Genomic DNA, 16,913 nt, shown 5'->3' on the forward strand with positions numbered 1-16,913 from the left:
GACCCCCTTACTTCACTATTCTACTTAGTCCAACTGTGTCCATTAGGGCGTGGATTTGTTCGAAGATTTGCAGTTTCAGATCTGGTCTCGGGAAGAGTAGGTTCTTAGTGTTGAATGGTATGTTGTTGGTCTCCATTGTTCTCACTAGTTCCCTTCTCTCCTCCTCGTATACCTCGCAGTCTACCAGGACATGGTTGGCGGTACATTCTTCTCCGCACTCACAGATGATGACTTGGTGTTTGTAGTCTCGCAGCTGCTCTTTTACCCTTAGTCTACAAATATCTCTTCTAGGGTGATTGAGTGTTGTCTTTGTGTAGATCTTGTCATCCAGCCGGAATCTGTATGTGTCAAGTTCAACGAGATTTAATTCCCAGATTGAATTGACGTGTCTTTTGACCATACTGTAGATTTCCGTGGTGCTGTAGTCTATGGTGCGGAGTGGTGCTGTGTCCTTGAGACCTTCATTGGCGAGTCGATCTGCCTCCTCGTTTCCTCTAATGTTGACATGTGATGGAATCCACACGAGTTCTACTTTGCTTCCCTTCTCTAAAACACTCTGGTACAGCTGCCTGATTTCCAAAATGACTTCTGGTCTTGAGTCCGAGTTGTCATTTTGGATTGAAATCAGACTGCTCAGAGAGTCGCTTGGAATGACGAACTTGCTAGTCTTTTGATGGGAAATCCATGATATAGCGTCACGAATGGCCACAAGCTCTGCAGTGTATACCGAACAGTTATTGGGCAGTTTCCTGCTTATTCCCTGTTCCCCGTTTGGCAGGTATATTCCAAACGAGCTGGTGCCCCTTTCAGGATTGCGTGAGCCATCCGTGTACACATGGTCCCAGTCATCAGACGGCCAGTTGTCTTCCAGGAATTCTAGAGAGAAAGCACGTGCAGCAGTGGGGTTGTTTTTCTTGTCGGTTTTCTGTAGTAGATCTAGATTAACCGGCGGTATAGGGAGCGTCCAAGGGGCGATCACTGGGGGGTCGTGTTCATTTATCACGAGCTCCGCCAGTCGCAGTTCCTTGATTGTTTCCCTGATACCCTGGCCGAAGCTTTCTTTCTAGGATCTCTCACATATCTTGTATTTTTTAGACTGACAAAGGTTGGGGATCTTTCGCCCAGTTGCGAGATCTTAGCCCAGTACCATGTCGCTAGTTCTTTTCTTCTTAGGGATAGGGGCAACTCCCCGACTTCCTGCAGTAGTGCCTCTCTCCCAGTCCCTTGCCCTACGCCAGTCGCAATACACAGAGCTTTGTATTGGATGGTGTCAAGCTTCCTTAAGAGTAATGGCGCGCAGTTCATGAAGGCAAGAGAGCCGTAGTCTAATACAGATCGTATTAGAGCACGATACACCATCATTAGTGTGACTCTGTTGGCCCCCCAAGTGCTGCCCGTTATTTTCCTCATTAAGTTTAGGATTTTGGTGCATCTATCTACAGTCTCGTCGATGTGCGGTTTCCATGTCAGCCTTCGGTCAAAGATTACGCCAAGGAACTTGGTTTGGTCTTTAAACTCGATGGTTTTCCCGTTCATACACAGAGTCATTCTGCTTATCCCTCTATCCCTGCTTTCAAGCATGCCGACTGTTTTCTTCTCCGAGACTTTGAATCCCCAATCGTTTGCCCATGCCATGAATTTGTCTAAGGCCTTCTGCATTTTCTTTTGTAGTTCACAGAAGTTCCTCCCTTTCCTCCATATGGTACTGTCATCAGCAAATTTAGCTAACTCAGTTTTGGCGTCGAGGTAGGACGATTTCTGTATGTCGTTGATCATGATATTGAAGAGAGTGGGACTGAGAACCGATCCCTGAGGCGTACCATTTTCTAATGTTTGCTCGGCACTCAGGAATCTGCCAACATTCACCTGTATCTTTCTATCGCACAGAAAGCTTTTGATCCACCGAAACATTATGCCCGCTATACCAATACGTCCTAATTTGAAGAGCAGCCCGTCTAGCCAGACTAAATCGAAAGCCTTAGTTAAATCTACGAACACGACACATAACAGGTTCCCAGAGAGGAGTGCCTGCAACATGACTTGCTGTAGTCTCACCAAGTGGTCCGTTGTTGAACGCCCTTTCCTGAACCCGCTCTGATTTTCGTCGATCAGTCGGTTGCTCTCCAGATAGAACTGTAGTCGTATGTTAACCATTGTTTCCAAGGTTTTGCACAGTGTGGATGTTAAACTTACTGGTCGATAGGACTCTGCCTTTGTTCTCTCTTTACCTGGTTTTGGAAGAGGGATGACGTTGGCTTTCCGCCATTCTTTAGGTACCTCTCCTGCCAGCCAGGATGTGTTGAAGACGTTTAGTAGTATCCTTTTGGCATTTCTAGGCAGATGTTTGAGCATCGAGTACTTTACTTTGTCCTCACCAGCCGCACTATCCTTCTTGAGGGAAAGAGCCTTATTTAACTCCTCCTCAGAGAAGAATAGATTGATTGGTTTAGCCCCTGCATTAGGTTCAATTTCTAATGAAGGGTGCTGTGAGTAAAAGATTTCCTTTCTCTTCGGAAACTCTGGTGATTGGTTTTCGTCCCTGCTTGCGTCAGCGAAAGCTTTTGCAAGTAGATCTGTCTTTTCATTGCCGTTGGTAACGTACTCATCTCCATTCTTTAGGTTTGGTATGTTGAATGATCTGCGCTTCCCGTTCATGGCGTTCAGCTTCTTCCAGACGGCACCTGTTTGCGTGTTTTGATTCAACGCATTACAGAATGTCACCCAGTGTCCGCTTTGAGCCTTCCGGATGGTGTCTCTTGCGGCGTATTTCAACTTCAGGTAGTTTTGGTGATTGACTTCATTGTAGTGGCGTTTCCGTAGGCGTCGTGCCTTCTTTCTTTCGTTAACCGCCTTCTGACATTCTGGTGACCACCAAGGTTTTCTAATCCTTGATTGCCCTCCAGAAGTCTTGGGAATGGAGTCGTCTGCGGCACCTATAATAGCACTCGTGATGTTGGCTGCGTACACGTCGATGTTGGCATCGATGATGTCTTCTTCTTTCCACCCAAGGCAGTCTACACGGAAGTTAGCCCAATCAGCCTCTTTTATTTTCCAATTGGGTTTCCCGTTATAGACTTCCCTGGTTGTTTCACATTGGATGCAGAGTTCTATCAGTAGATGGTCGCTGCCAAGTGTTTCATCTTCGTGTATTTGCCAGTCGCAGCGGTTTGCCATACCAAGTGTGAGATCCAGATGTGAAGGTGAGGCATTTCCTCCAAAAAAAGTAGGGCTCTCGTCGTTCAGTACGCATAGGTCGTTCTCTTCTATTATTGAGCATAGGCTAATCCCCCGACAGTCATTCCTCGGTGACCCCCACAGGACATGTTTTGCGTTGAAATCCCCGCAAAACACAAATTCGCCCTGCGGAAGCTGGTCGAGAAGTGACTAGAAGTCGACTGGTTTTCTCGTGACATCTGGGGGTACATAGACATTCACTATTGTCAATTTTGTATTATTGCTCAATGTGATGGATATGCTCATTGCTTCTAGAGGGTCCTCTACGTCCAGCGAAACAGAAATATAATTTAAGTTATCACTGACGTAGATGGCAAGACCACCGCCACGTGTCGTGCTGCCCGGTCTGTCCCTTCTCTGACAAGTGTATCCGGGCAAGTAGATGTCGTTCTTGGTTGGTAGTAGCTTGGTTTCTTGGAGGCATATTACATCTTTGGGGTTGCGGGTGATGTATTTTCTCAGCTCAGCACATCTGGGGGCCAGTCCATTAACGTTTAGTTGTAGAACTTTTACCTGGCCCGCCATGATGACTGTCCGGATGGATGCCTCTCTGTCTTGTCTATTTATTGGTCAATTGGCGTTTCACATTCCATAGGAGGTACCTCATTAGTGTTCGTCTTTGGTGTTAAAACCGGCAAGCAACTGGGCATATCGCCAGTGCTGTAGTGACGAACATGAGATATCCTTCTACGGAGTGCGAGGTTTCCCGTTTGATCGCCTTTTGTGGTTTCTTCTTCTCTTGATATTTTTTTTACCGTGTTGATTGAATTAATCATGACACACAGGACATCGGGGTTGACCATGTGTGTCCTTATTTTGCCGAGTAGGTTTGTCATCTTGGTAGTTTGGTCCTCATTGGACACGGCCACCCGGAGGAACTCGATCATGAAGTTCATGAAGCCACTTTCCGTTTTAAATTTAGGAATGAAGTGTGATTCATGAACATTCGTTTTCGGTTCCTCTTCCTTCTTGGATTTGGTCTTATTCTTTGGTGTTGGTTTGTCTTTTTGGTTGGGTGCCGTGGTGGGTTTTTTCGGCGTTGTTTGGGATGTCGATGGAATCGGCCCCGGAATTGGTTTTGCAACCGGAGCCCTATTCCTGACATCTTTTGTCCTCCCTTCCTTCTTTTTCAGCATCAATGAGGCTTCATTGAAACTTACTTTCTCTTTTACCTGGATCTTTAGAGTTTCCTTGGTGTTCTGGATTTTCGGGCATTCAGGAGAGTTCGCTGCGTGACCGCCTTTACAGTTCGAACATTTTTTTTGAATGTTCCGCCCTGCAGTCGGTCGCCGCATGACCCCCCCCCCCCACACTGGGCGCACACAATCTTTCCTTTGCAGTACTTGACTGTGTGCCCAAGCTTCTGACAGTTGGCGCACTGCCTTACCCTCTGTACATAGGGGTGAGTACGTCGGTTGAGGTAGACGATTTTAAGTGCCTCGGGCGCTGTACCTTTCTTGAAGGTTAGGGCGACGCTTCCCTGGTCCTTCCCCTCGGCCACTTTAAACCGATATACCTCGGTTGCTTGGTACCCCCTCTCTATTAGATCCTCCAGAATTTCGTCCCCGGTATATTCGGCCGGTATCCCATGAACAACCACCTTGTCTATTGACAAGGTGGACGGTTCGGACACCGTCACGGTCATACCGAGAAGTAGGTTCTGGGCCAGCGCTAGGTCCATGTCAGACCTACTTTTTAGGGCAAGTCTAATATGTCCCGGCACTGTGATCTTTTTTTTTTTTTTAAACAATATTTTTATTCATTAAATCTGAATTTGGATTGGGGAACAGGCTATGCCTATGTGTAACCCCTCTCTCTGATTTAGGTACATGTACACATTATAAATATTTACATACATACATACATACATAATTACATAATTATAGAGCATATATGATACATCATGGATAATATAGAGACTTAGATGATTATACAGAGTGCAGGGCTTGGAATGACTTAAGAGTTGTTTATGGAGATTTAAATCTTTTTGATAAGGAAATAAATTGTTGGACTTCTTGGAAAATAAGTGTGTTTATCTCTGGACTAAGTTTTGTTGACCCATACAACAGACAACTGATTGTTTTATGATTATGTTGAAGGTTATGGATTGTCCGTTTTCTTGCATCTGAATATAAGTGGCATACGAGTAAATAGTGTTCGGTATCTTCGAATTTGTGACCACAGAGGCAAGCAGGGCTATCATCGGCGTGTCTGAGGAATTTATGGCCTTGTAGGTTCGAGCAGCATAATCTTAGTTTACAGTGGATTATTTGTAATTTTCGTATCCCAGTATAGTAATATGATGGCACGATGGTGTCTAATTTATTTAGTGAATTTCCAAAGATAGCAAGGGATCGAGAGTTTCTAATTTCAACGTTAAGTTTGTTCCATTCTCGTATACTGGAAGGGATGAAGGACTCTGAGAAAATTTCGGTTCTGCATCTGGTTTCCTTTAGTTTATCTTTGTTTCTAAGGGTATAATTGATAGGGGTAGAGGACAGTTCTAATAGGTCAGAGAGATATGATGGAACGAGGTTGTTAGTAATTTTGTACATTAATTTTAATTTATGACGTCGACGTCTTTCCGAGAGTGGAACAAACCCAGTCTCTTTATAGAGTAAGGCATGGCTAGTACCTCTTACCGCCCCACAAATAGTGCGCAGTGCATCTAATTGTAGGGATGATTCTAGTTTGTTAGCTAAATAATCACTGCACCCATCCCAGATAATGTCGGCATAATCAAAGTGTGGAAGGATATTAGAAGAGTATATTATGTTTAAAGATTTTCTATTTAATCGATATTTTAGAGAACGAAGGCAATTTACTAGTTTGGATACTTTGCTTACAATGCTATCTATATGATTATTCCATTTGCAGTTAGTTTGAAAGATTAGACCTAGATGTTTATGTTCACTTACTTCTTTGATTTGTACCTGGTTCATAAATAATGGTGGGTTAACTATGTGGGGTTTAGTAGTAATAGTCAGTGTCTCTGTTTTTAGGGGGTTAAAAGTTACCAGCCATGTCTCAGCCCAATTTCTGATTCGATTTAAGTCATCGTTAATGGTAGCAGCACTTGCCTCTGGGTCTTCAATTTTTAAGTATAAAGAGGTATCGTCAGCAAATAATCTAATGTTTGAATTTATATTGTTCACAATATCATTTATGTATATTAAGAATAAAAGAGGGCCTAGTACAGATCCCTGTGGAACACCAGCAGGGATGCTTCTGGGGTCCGAGGAGGTGCCACTGATGGTTACACATTGTTGTCTATTTTTTAAATAATCTACGAACCAGAGCAGTAGATCTCCTCGAACCCCCGCAGCATCCAGCTTGTGACAGAGTCCGGCATGCCAAACCCTGTCAAAGGCCTTGCTGATGTCACAGAAGACTATTCTAGTATATTGATGTTGGTCAATGGCTCGACAGAAGAAGTGTGTTAGGTCGATTAGTTGAAATATGGTAGAATCACCTGGAAGAAAGCCACTCTGGACAGGTGTTAGTATTGAGTTATCTCTAAGGAAGTTAAAGACATGTTTGTGGATGATTTTTTCAAAAATTTTGACTATTATACTTAAGAGGGAGATTGGTCTATAATTACTACAATCGTTTGGAGAGCCTTTTTTGAATATAGCGACCACGTTTGCAAATTTCCAAATGTTTGGTACAATGTGTAGATCTAATGATAGTTTAAAAAGTTGGCAAAGTGGATGACTGATTTCTTTTGAGATGTATTTTAGAATTCTCGCGTTTATTTCGTCGGGTCCTGAGGCTTTTGTAATATCTAGGCTGTCTATTATGTCTTTAACTTCCTCTGGATTTGGTACAATCTTATCGATGCTGTTAGGGTTCATAACAAGCAGTGGTAGAGATTTATTAGTGCTATCTAGTTGTGATTGTTTGATAAAGAATGAGTTTAAAGCATTTGCTTTTTCGGATTGAGTAAACACAGTGTTACCGTTAACTGTTAAGGGCGGAGGTTCGTTTGTAGAAGCAGCGTGTGTTTTAGTATATGAATTTATAAGTTTCCACCAGGTTTTTGTTCCAAAGTTTTCTGTGTCACTAATTTGTTTGTCTATTTTGTCAAAGTAATCATTTTTGCTTTTTCTAATTAAGTCTATGTAGTCATTTCTAATTTTCCTGAAATTTTGCCAATCAGAGTCTGAATTCCTATTTACCGCTTTTTTGTGTAATCTATTTTTTTTCTTTTTCATACGTCTTATTGCGCCATTCATCCAGGGTTTGTCATGTTGCCTAATAGTCACTATTTTGCATGGTATATTTTCTTTTGCTATATTGATCAATGAGCTTGTAAATTGAACACACGATGCTTCTACATTTGAGCTATTGATAAGATTGTACCATTTAGTAGCTATAACGTCCCTTTTTATGCCCCCAAGGTCTGCGTTTTCATAATTCCATACCGTTCGCTTGAAGCTGTGTTGTTTTTGTACGTTAAATGCCAATTTGCAATATACCGGACAGTGGTCACTACAGGAGTTGTCAAGTACACCATTTTCAGTTGTTCGTAATGTAGGGCTGGTTAATATCAAGTCTATTAAAGAAGTGTGGTTTTTGCTGGAATAATGGGTAGGTTTATTTATCAGCTGGGTAAGGTCGAATATATTTATAGCATCGTGAATAAAACTTTTAGATTTTTTTAACATATCAATATTGAAGTCACCTAAAATTATGCATTTGTCCAAGGGGTCGGTTATAGCATTTTGAAGAGAGTTAAATATTTGTTGGTTTGTACTAGAAGTTGATGAGGGTGGTCTATAATAATTGCCAAGTAAAAATTTGTGGTTGTTACAATTTGCTTCTATCCATATAGACTCTATTTCACTGTTTTCTAGATCAGCCCTGCGTTTGAACGATATGGAATTACGAACGTAAATAATAAGTCCTCCCCCATGATTATTTCTGTCTTTCCTAATAGGTGGGTAGTAAGAAGGTAAAGAAATTGATTCAGATGTGGTATTTCTATCGAGCCAGGTTTCACTAATTGTTATGATGTCAAAATGTCTTAGTTCTACAGCTATTAAGTCAATTTTGTTTTTGAAACTCCTTACATTCAGATGAACAATTGAAAGTTGATTATGTATTAATGAGGCGGGTCCTGGATTTAGTTCGATGTCTCCTGACAATAGTAACAACGTATATATTATAAGGGTAATTGAGAGCAAAGCATTTGCACTAAGTGTTACATGTGTAAGCTTCCTATTAGGAAAATTATTCAACTTATGCTTATATAGTGATTCGGATGATGGGTCTTCAAAAGATAGTCCTGAGATTTGACAGTATTGCAGGTTGTTTGTTTAAACGTACGTGGTGTTGGTTGCTTGTCGTAAATGCAGTTGTTTCCAAGGGTATGGTATATAGGGAATTGACAGTTTTCTTCAGTTCAGAAAGTACTTTATGTATCAAACTAATATGTTTAAATATATAATTGATAAGATCGAATAAACGTAAATACAAGTCGTAAATAAAGGTGTAAAACAATACAACATATGTACATGTACGGGTATATATACATGGCTGCGAATAGAAAGGGTGAATGGTTCAGGTTTCTACATTGTTCAGTGAGAAGTCTTACGGAAGATGGTTATGCGTCTGGATAAACAAGTCTACTTGATCAGTATCCTGCATGAAATTGGCAGTATGCCACCCACGTGGTTAATCTGGGTCAACATTGTTTGAAAGGGGACATGGTTTACTGTTCTGGAGTGAGTAAATAACTGTTTCTAATCTAATGTTTTGTGTATGACAGATGGAGTTATAGCTCTTTCATGTGTGCATATTTTACTTACCTCTTGTTATTTCATGTTCAATGCCCTACTTTAATAGTACTTACTTTGGAAACAGAATAGCCTATGAGTATGGGATTATGATGAATGAGAAAAACGTAGGAATAGATCTTATTATTTTGGGTGCATTGCCGTCTATCGGCAATTTAAATTTAGAAATTTTTATTTATATGGACTCAGACTAGCAATTATTTGCCCATTGACTTCAATGTTAAATGGCTGTAACATCACAGGCTGTAGCTTTTTTCTCAACATTCCGTTGGTTCCAATCTTTATAGGCACAATGGGGACAACATTTGGCAATCTCCTCATCATAATTTTGTAGGGGGTTGACCATTTAGATTTTTTGCTACACGGATTTGAAGTTGACTGGGGTGAAAATCTCACTTCCGACACAATGACTGCTCTGCAGAAAGACACTTTACACCCCCTATCCCTCCGCTGTAATATCATCAGTATTACCCAAAACTGCTATGAAATTGCAAATTTGATCCCTTTTCTCCAATTCTAGACCAAAAAGTCAACCCAAAAATGCAGGAAGAGGGGAGAAAAAAATTAAGGGAAAAATTGTCTATTTATAACTCGCACTACATTCGTCCATCATGAAATAAGGGGAAATAATTACTAGTCTTAGTCCTATATACCTCACATGTTTCTGCAGTTTAAACAAATCTGTTGTTATCTAATAAACAAACATATATGCAATTCCCTGACCAAAGAATATGAAAATCTATGCATTTTCAGATGAGCTGTGCGGCATTCTGCAAACACTATAATGCATCAGAAAACTGCGGAATTTCAGACAGAAATTTAAAAGCACATGAATTTTGAATTAAACAGAACATTTTTATTTTTGAACATAAATGCATTCTGTAAAAAGATGAGATAAATTCAATATAAATCAAACACGAAAATACTTTAAAACAGTAATCATGATGCAATATTAGACTTTTTAACACTTTCATCGAAAACCACACAGTTTTTCTCTGTTAACGTAGTTTCAAGTGCCAAATTGTGGTCAAATCTAAAATGTTGAAACATGCAGTGCCTATCAATTTTAAAATATCTCCTATATAGCTGTATTTCCATAGGATAAGTAAGTTGAAATAATCTGATTATGTAACACTACAACAGCTTTTTCATCCCTACCCCCCAGTTTGGAATCTGATAATTTAAAAGCACATGAATTTTGAATTCCACAGAACATTTTTATTTTTGAACATAAATGCATTCTTCAAAAAGATGAGATGAATTCAATATAAATCAAACACGAAAATACTTTAAAACAGTAATCATGATGCAATATTAGACTTTTAACACTTTCATCGAAAACCACACAGTTTTTCTCTGTTAACATAGTTTTAAGTGCCAAATTGTGGTCAAATCTAAAATGTTGAAACATGCAGTGCCTATGAATTTCAAAATATCTCCTATATAGCTGTATTTCCACAGGATAAGTAAGTTGAAATAATCTGATTATGTAACACTACAACAGTTTTTTCATCCCCACCCCCCGGTATGGAATCTGATACATTGCTGACCAATCATAGGTCGCCCCGTTCACTCGAGCCTGTCAAATGATTTACAATGGCGATGGTGCCTACAACTTTCCTGACCAAGAGATATGCACAACCGTCGATCAACACACAAGCCATTAATGTTATCTTCCAATATGAGAGGCCATGATAAACACACAAGCGTCCTTTTCAAGCTCGGAAATTAAGTCATCACCAAAAAGCAAAGTTTACAGAGGTCCCAAACTGATTACGATTTGCCCTCCACTTCCACCACAGGTGTCATAGAGATCAGGGATGAAATTGATATGCATCATCGTTCTCCTAAAGCCAGTCCAGGAAGAGATCAGGTTTTGAGATGTAGACCTGAAATGTTAAATTTGGATGAGAATGAGAATTCTGGGGCGAATACTATCCAGGGAAATGGTCATTGACATCCAGAAAATGGTCAAAATGTGGAATTCTGTCATTCAGTTAAATGTCAAGGGGAGAAGACAGGCCTGTGCAGTACCAAATTTCCAGCCCATTACTATTAGTGAGCAGAAGTGGGGATGAGGTTGGATTTACTTCTTAAAGTGTATGAAATGCACATTTATCTCACCTGTTTTGCTTCTTTTTTTTTAATACTTGTGTTGAGGTCAATCATTCCACTCTATGAAACATTGCCCTGGCACCTGAAATGATAGGAGGCTGGGGATAAATATGCAATAAAAAACAGTGAGAAAATAAGAAAAAAATATGGTTTCAACTGGAAATAGAAATAAACCTCTTTATTTCTCGCGAACAGCCCGTCACTGGCCCTCCAAAAAGAAACCAGTTAACAATCAGTAAAAAAGTAAACCTTGAGTGTCACATAAGTCTAAGCCAATCTCAAAGGTAGATGCCATGTTTTGAGGTTCGGTCTAAATATTAAGGCCAACTGCATGTTTGGTCAAAAGTCACACAGGTGTGAATTTTGGAGTGTACATGTTAACATTTCATTGTATGATGTCAAAAACATGTTAGGTCTAAATGTTAAGGCCAACTGCAGACTTGGTTCAAGGTCACAACATGTAAATAGGGTTAGGGCACATGATTTTTTTACACAATTGTGGGTTTGGGCTAGGGTCAGAACTAGGTCTTGGCTTAGGCCTAGGCTACATGCTTTTTGACAAGATTGTGGGTTAGGGTTAGGGTAAGGACTGGGTCTTGGGTTAGGGTTAGGGTCAGCCTTGTTTACATCTCGTGACTTTAGACCAAATCTGGAGTTGAGTTGGCCTTAATATTTAGACCTAACCATGTTTTGATATCATTGTGAAGAAAATGTTACACATTTACAACCCAAAATTCACACTCAACCAACGGATACCCCCAATCATGGCTATTTTGATACCAAATAGTCAAAAAACTTACTGCTGGGCAATAAAAAAGCAGTATTCTTACTATTTCTGACACTTTCCATTCAAAACTTCAGGAAATAAGCCCTTGAAAAAATATCAACATCCCGAGTCGGCCATGTTTCTTTATCTCATCAGGACTCAGACTAGCAATTATTTGCCCATTGACTTCAATGTTAAATGGCTGTAACATCACAGGCTGTAGCTTTTTTCTCAACATTCCGTTGGTTCCAATCTTTATAGGCACAATGGGGACAACATTTGGCAATCTCCTCATCATAATTTTGTAGGGGGTTGACCATTTAGATTTTTTGCTACACGGATTTGAAGTTGACTGGGGTGAAAATCTCACTTCCGACACAATGACTGCTCTGCAGAAAGACACTTTACACCCCCTATCCCTCCGCTGTAATATCATCAGTATTACCCAAAACTGCTATGAAATTGCAAATTTGATCCCTTTTCTCCAATTCTAGACCAAAAAGTCAACCCAAAAATGCAGGAAGAGGGGAGAAAAAAATTAAGGGAAAAATTGTCTATTTATAACTCGCACTACATTCGTCCATCATGAAATAAGGGGAAATAATTACTAGTCTTAGTCCATATAAATGAATTTAGGACCAGCGTGACATAGGCCAATTGTTGTGAGCCTTTTGGTATATATATATATATATATATATATATATGTATGTATATGTGTGTAGGGTGGGAGAATTAGGTGTGTAATATTGGATTATACTGTTCTTTTTAAGATGAACATTTTCATACTAAAATGAACTTTTAGAATAAACTCTCAGTTTCAATGTAAGGATTGGCATACTGTAGTTAATATGTGATAAAACAGGAATTTTGCCCATTTTAAGTTTGATAGCAATATGAACAATATAAAATATGAGCAAAAATTAAAAAAAATTAAATAAACTAGTATTCTAATAAACTGTTGGCAGATGGATCCATAGAGACTGACAGTCATTAAGATTTATTTCTTAGTAGGGTGTAATAAGAATGATTTCGAAAGGCTTTAATTATGTTATAACTTTAACTTGAATTTGGATTTTATTTTGTAGGTTGAAAATGTTAATGCATCTTTAGTCCCTATGGATTTATCAGTGGAGGAAGGAAGTCTAAAGTACAGGTAGGAGACACATTTACAAATTACATAGCATATGTATTTGTGAGGGCTAAAAATCCTTCGAACTGGGTGAGAAGTAAGATCCTTTTGTAACATTTGATTTCAGATATTGGTTTGTTTGTTGGTTATGTGACAGGCTGCACAGAGAATATTTCCTATTCATCTAACAACAATACACTAATATCTACTTAATTGTCACCCAAGTCAAAGAACTTTAGTTCCTTTAGTCTGTATAATACATTATTTACTGGTGACATATATGGGACATCTTCCTTCACAAAATTGCATATATAGAGAGATAAATAATGGATGTTATTCAATACAAGCTTAAAAAGTTCAAATTTCTAACTTAATCTACATATTCAGCAGTTGGTATGATTAGGGGTTGGTTTGTGGCAACAAAGTTTGATTGTCTTGCATAGACTTATTTCAACTTTAAGTTAAGGGGATTTGAGGGTAATAATAAGAGCACTTTAATACTTCATTTTTGTAGCAAAAAGTGGACTTTTGGATTGATTCTTGGTTTTAGAGAATAAGCTTCAACATATAAAATATCAATTTGACATTATCACTTAGAGACATTATCACTTATTTCATAGTAAGGCGTAGTTCAAAAGATTTCGAAAGGCTTTGTTGGATAAATAATGTTAACGAGCTACACATGAGCCAACTCAAGGTACTAAGCAAGTATATCTTACATTGATGCTTATTTTGGATTTTGTTTTTTAGGTTGAAAATGTTAGTGTCTCTTTGGTATTGCCATGGATTTACATGAATCAGTATGAAGTTGGAAATCAATTACAGTTCGTAGGCAAATATGAGGGCTAAAGATGTCCTTTGAACCGGGTAAAAAGTAAGATCATTTGGTAAAATTTGATTTCAGATATTCATTTGTTTGTTGTATGACAGGCTGCACAGGGAATATTCCCTATTCATCTAACAACAATATACTAATATCTACTTAATTGTCACCCAAGTCAAAGAACTTTAGTTCCTTTAGTCAGTATAATACATTATAGAGATAAGTATTGGGTATTATTCAATAGTATTGCATGTATTTAAACAGTTCAAATTTCTAACTTAATCTACATATTCAACAGTTTGTATGATTAGGGGTTGATTTGTGACAACAAAGTTCGATTGTCTTGCAAAGACTTATTTCAAATTGATGTTGTGGGGAGTCAAGGGTAATATTACAGCACATTTCTACCTTTGACCAGATGTCAAAGACAATTTTGGCATTTCTGGCTTGTTAATATAGTAGTACTGGTCAATCGCTGATTTAGGGCGCTGTGCATGGAGATTATAGTATGAGGCTTAATTTGCATTTTATTTAACAGGCTGAAGATGTCAGCATCTCTTAATCGCTGCGGTTTTATCTGGCCGAAGGTGAAAGATTAAATACAGATAGAAACACATTGCATATGATATACAGCAATTTTATTTTTGTAGGGCTAGATACTCTTTGACCTGTGTTACAATTATTTTAAGCATTGGCTAGAATGGTGGTTTTGAAAAACCTGTTTATCATTGTTAAGACATTGTCATTTATTTCCTGCTGGCCTAACATTGTTGGTCAAAGGCTATACTTCATTGTAATAGTAATACAAGTCAAACAAGTTTAGCTCCTCCAAATAAAATGGAAACATTATTTTGTGGTGACATATATGATACATTTTCCTTCAGGAATTAGCACATAGATAAGTAGTGGGTACTAGTCAAAGCTTGAGCTCTTAAGATTTCAAGGTTGATATACATATGCAATAAATTCTATAATTATTAGAGGCTGTTTTCTATCAACTTGTTAGACAGGATTATTCTGAGCTGTTTCATGTACAACAGCTTAAACTATTAGATTTCCTAAAACTTATGTGCATTTGCAACAGTTAGTAGGTTAAGGGTTTTATGACTATGTATCATCAAAATAGGGCTATCTTGCATGGACTTATTTTAGCTATGCGAAGTAGAATTCAGTCTAAGGCACCATGGGGCTTTCGACATTAGATAGAAGACACCTAGTTTATGCAGTGTTTCATACATTAACCTATTTTGGGCTTTTCATGGTCAGGGCATTTTTTAGTTTCAAGATGTTTATAATTTATTTTGATTTACATTTGCAATTTGTTAGACAGGCTTAATTGGATATTAGTATTTTTATTTATTTTTTTATTTATTTTAGGGATGATTTATATATGAAATAATCTATTTTGTAGGAAAATTTGTAAAGACACTGGTACAGTTACTGTTGTGGAAGTTTATTGAGCCATATCTTCAGGTGGGTCAGTGGTAATACCATTTGATATGTTAAACTGAAGAAGTTCCTCTGGAGTTGGTTTATAACCAGGAATCTCAGTTACACTGAATATTCGTTTAGTTTGTCCATCAGAACCATCAGGTTTTCTGATTCGAATAAAGATTTTACCATCTCTGGTCCAACAAGAGTTGATGTGATTTGCCTTGTAAGATATCCGTGCTATGTTGAAAACAAAAGCTCTGTACCTTGTTAAATCTTCATTAATGAATATATCATTTTTTACCCCGTTTACATCCTTTTTGCCCCTCATTATAGCAACCTTGGTCTTGTAGCTAGATAGTCTTACTATAATACGTTTAGGTTGTCCCTTGTGGGCTTTTCCAACACGGTGGCTATTTTCGATGTCATGTGTTGAAATGTTTGGTATTATCTTCCTTAATACAGTCAAGGCTTCATTTTCAACAATTTCATCTGCAGTTTCTTTAATACCACTGATGCGGATACAATTGCGCCTGCCATATTGTTCGAGATCATCGCAGCGGTCTTGTATGATACCATTCAGCTCAAGGGAAACTGATGCCAATTCAAGTTTTAATTCTGATATTTCTTTTTTAAGTGGGGTGGTGTGTTTGATTATTTCTTCTTGCAGAATAAGTTCCACCATGGGTCTGAAGGCATTTTGCACTTCTGGATTCTGGAAAGCTCTTACCAATTCAAGAGTAAGAGCATTAACTGTATTCATGAATACATTGTCTGCCAGTGGGCTTGGTGGGGATGGGGTGGGTATGTCTGTGGTGTCAGTCATGGGTGTTGAACAGGCACTTATTGTATTATTTTGATATTCTAGGCTGGTGTTATTGTCTGGATCAGCTGAGGGCAGGGTAGTGGAGGACATGAAACTTGTAATTTGGCTTTGCTGTGGTTGTGTTTTGCTTTTTTTCAGGTTGCTGTCCAGTATACCAGATGACAATAGGAGTTCTGTCTGGATTTGGAGTGGAGAACCTGTTTGTTTTCGTTTCCTACTGACATTGTCCCGCCTCGGGGTAGACATGGATTTTATGCTTTATATATTTGCTGTTAAATAAACGTTACATACTGGAAAAAACTTTAGTTTATTGACCTGTTCATATACCGGGTTACACAGTTATAAGGTTTATAAACGCCGATGCCTTGTGTAAACAATAACAAACATAAACAAAAATGGCTGCTCCAGTGTATGATTGATGATGTTAGGTTATAGTATTTGTAGGTAATTCCTAATTCATCAACAGAAGATGAGATTATGTATCTTACTTATTTTAAGTTCATTGTAGTAGACTGTAGGATCATTTAGACAGCTTCATGATATGTGTTATGTAAAATTCTCACGAACAAGTAGACCTCTAACAAAAACACGTCTAGCTACTGTCGGCCATTTGATTTTTATGTCGGGTATGTTGATAATACCCCACTTACTCTTCAATTCCTTGCCCACGGCCGTAAGTTTGGCTCCTTGGAAGGACTTACCTTCCAGTGGCCTCACAAGTACGACGTGGGTCTGTTGTTCTCTCCTTTTTGTCGCAGGAAAGTACTTTGGTGCAGGGCTGCTTTTAAAAG

At 38.7% G+C, this 16,913-nt stretch overlaps 2 long non-coding RNA genes across 3 annotated transcripts; one reads left to right on the forward strand and one right to left on the reverse strand.

Annotated features, from left to right (window-relative positions):
- Positions 1–8,613: 8,613 nt before the first annotated feature.
- LOC126811581 (uncharacterized) lies at positions 8,614–16,726 on the forward strand. The gene is made up of 3 exons (XR_007675652.2): positions 8,614–8,960; positions 12,999–13,066; positions 15,277–16,726. It is a non-coding gene; the product is annotated as an uncharacterized LOC126811581 (long non-coding RNA).
- On the reverse strand, positions 9,989–12,412 carry LOC126811580 (uncharacterized). Of its 2 annotated transcripts, none has more exons than XR_007675651.2 (3): positions 11,978–12,412; positions 11,157–11,229; positions 9,989–10,921 (listed from the first exon to the last, which is right to left on the reverse strand). It is a non-coding gene; the product is annotated as an uncharacterized LOC126811580 (long non-coding RNA). The 2 variants fall into 2 exon arrangements; XR_007675650.2 differs by having other exon boundaries at positions 9,990–10,921; positions 11,948–12,406.
- Positions 16,727–16,913: the final 187 nt, after the last annotated feature.

This window comes from Patella vulgata, chromosome 2, assembly GCF_932274485.2.
Source record: "Patella vulgata chromosome 2, xgPatVulg1.2, whole genome shotgun sequence".
NCBI lineage: Eukaryota > Metazoa > Mollusca > Gastropoda > Patellidae > Patella > Patella vulgata.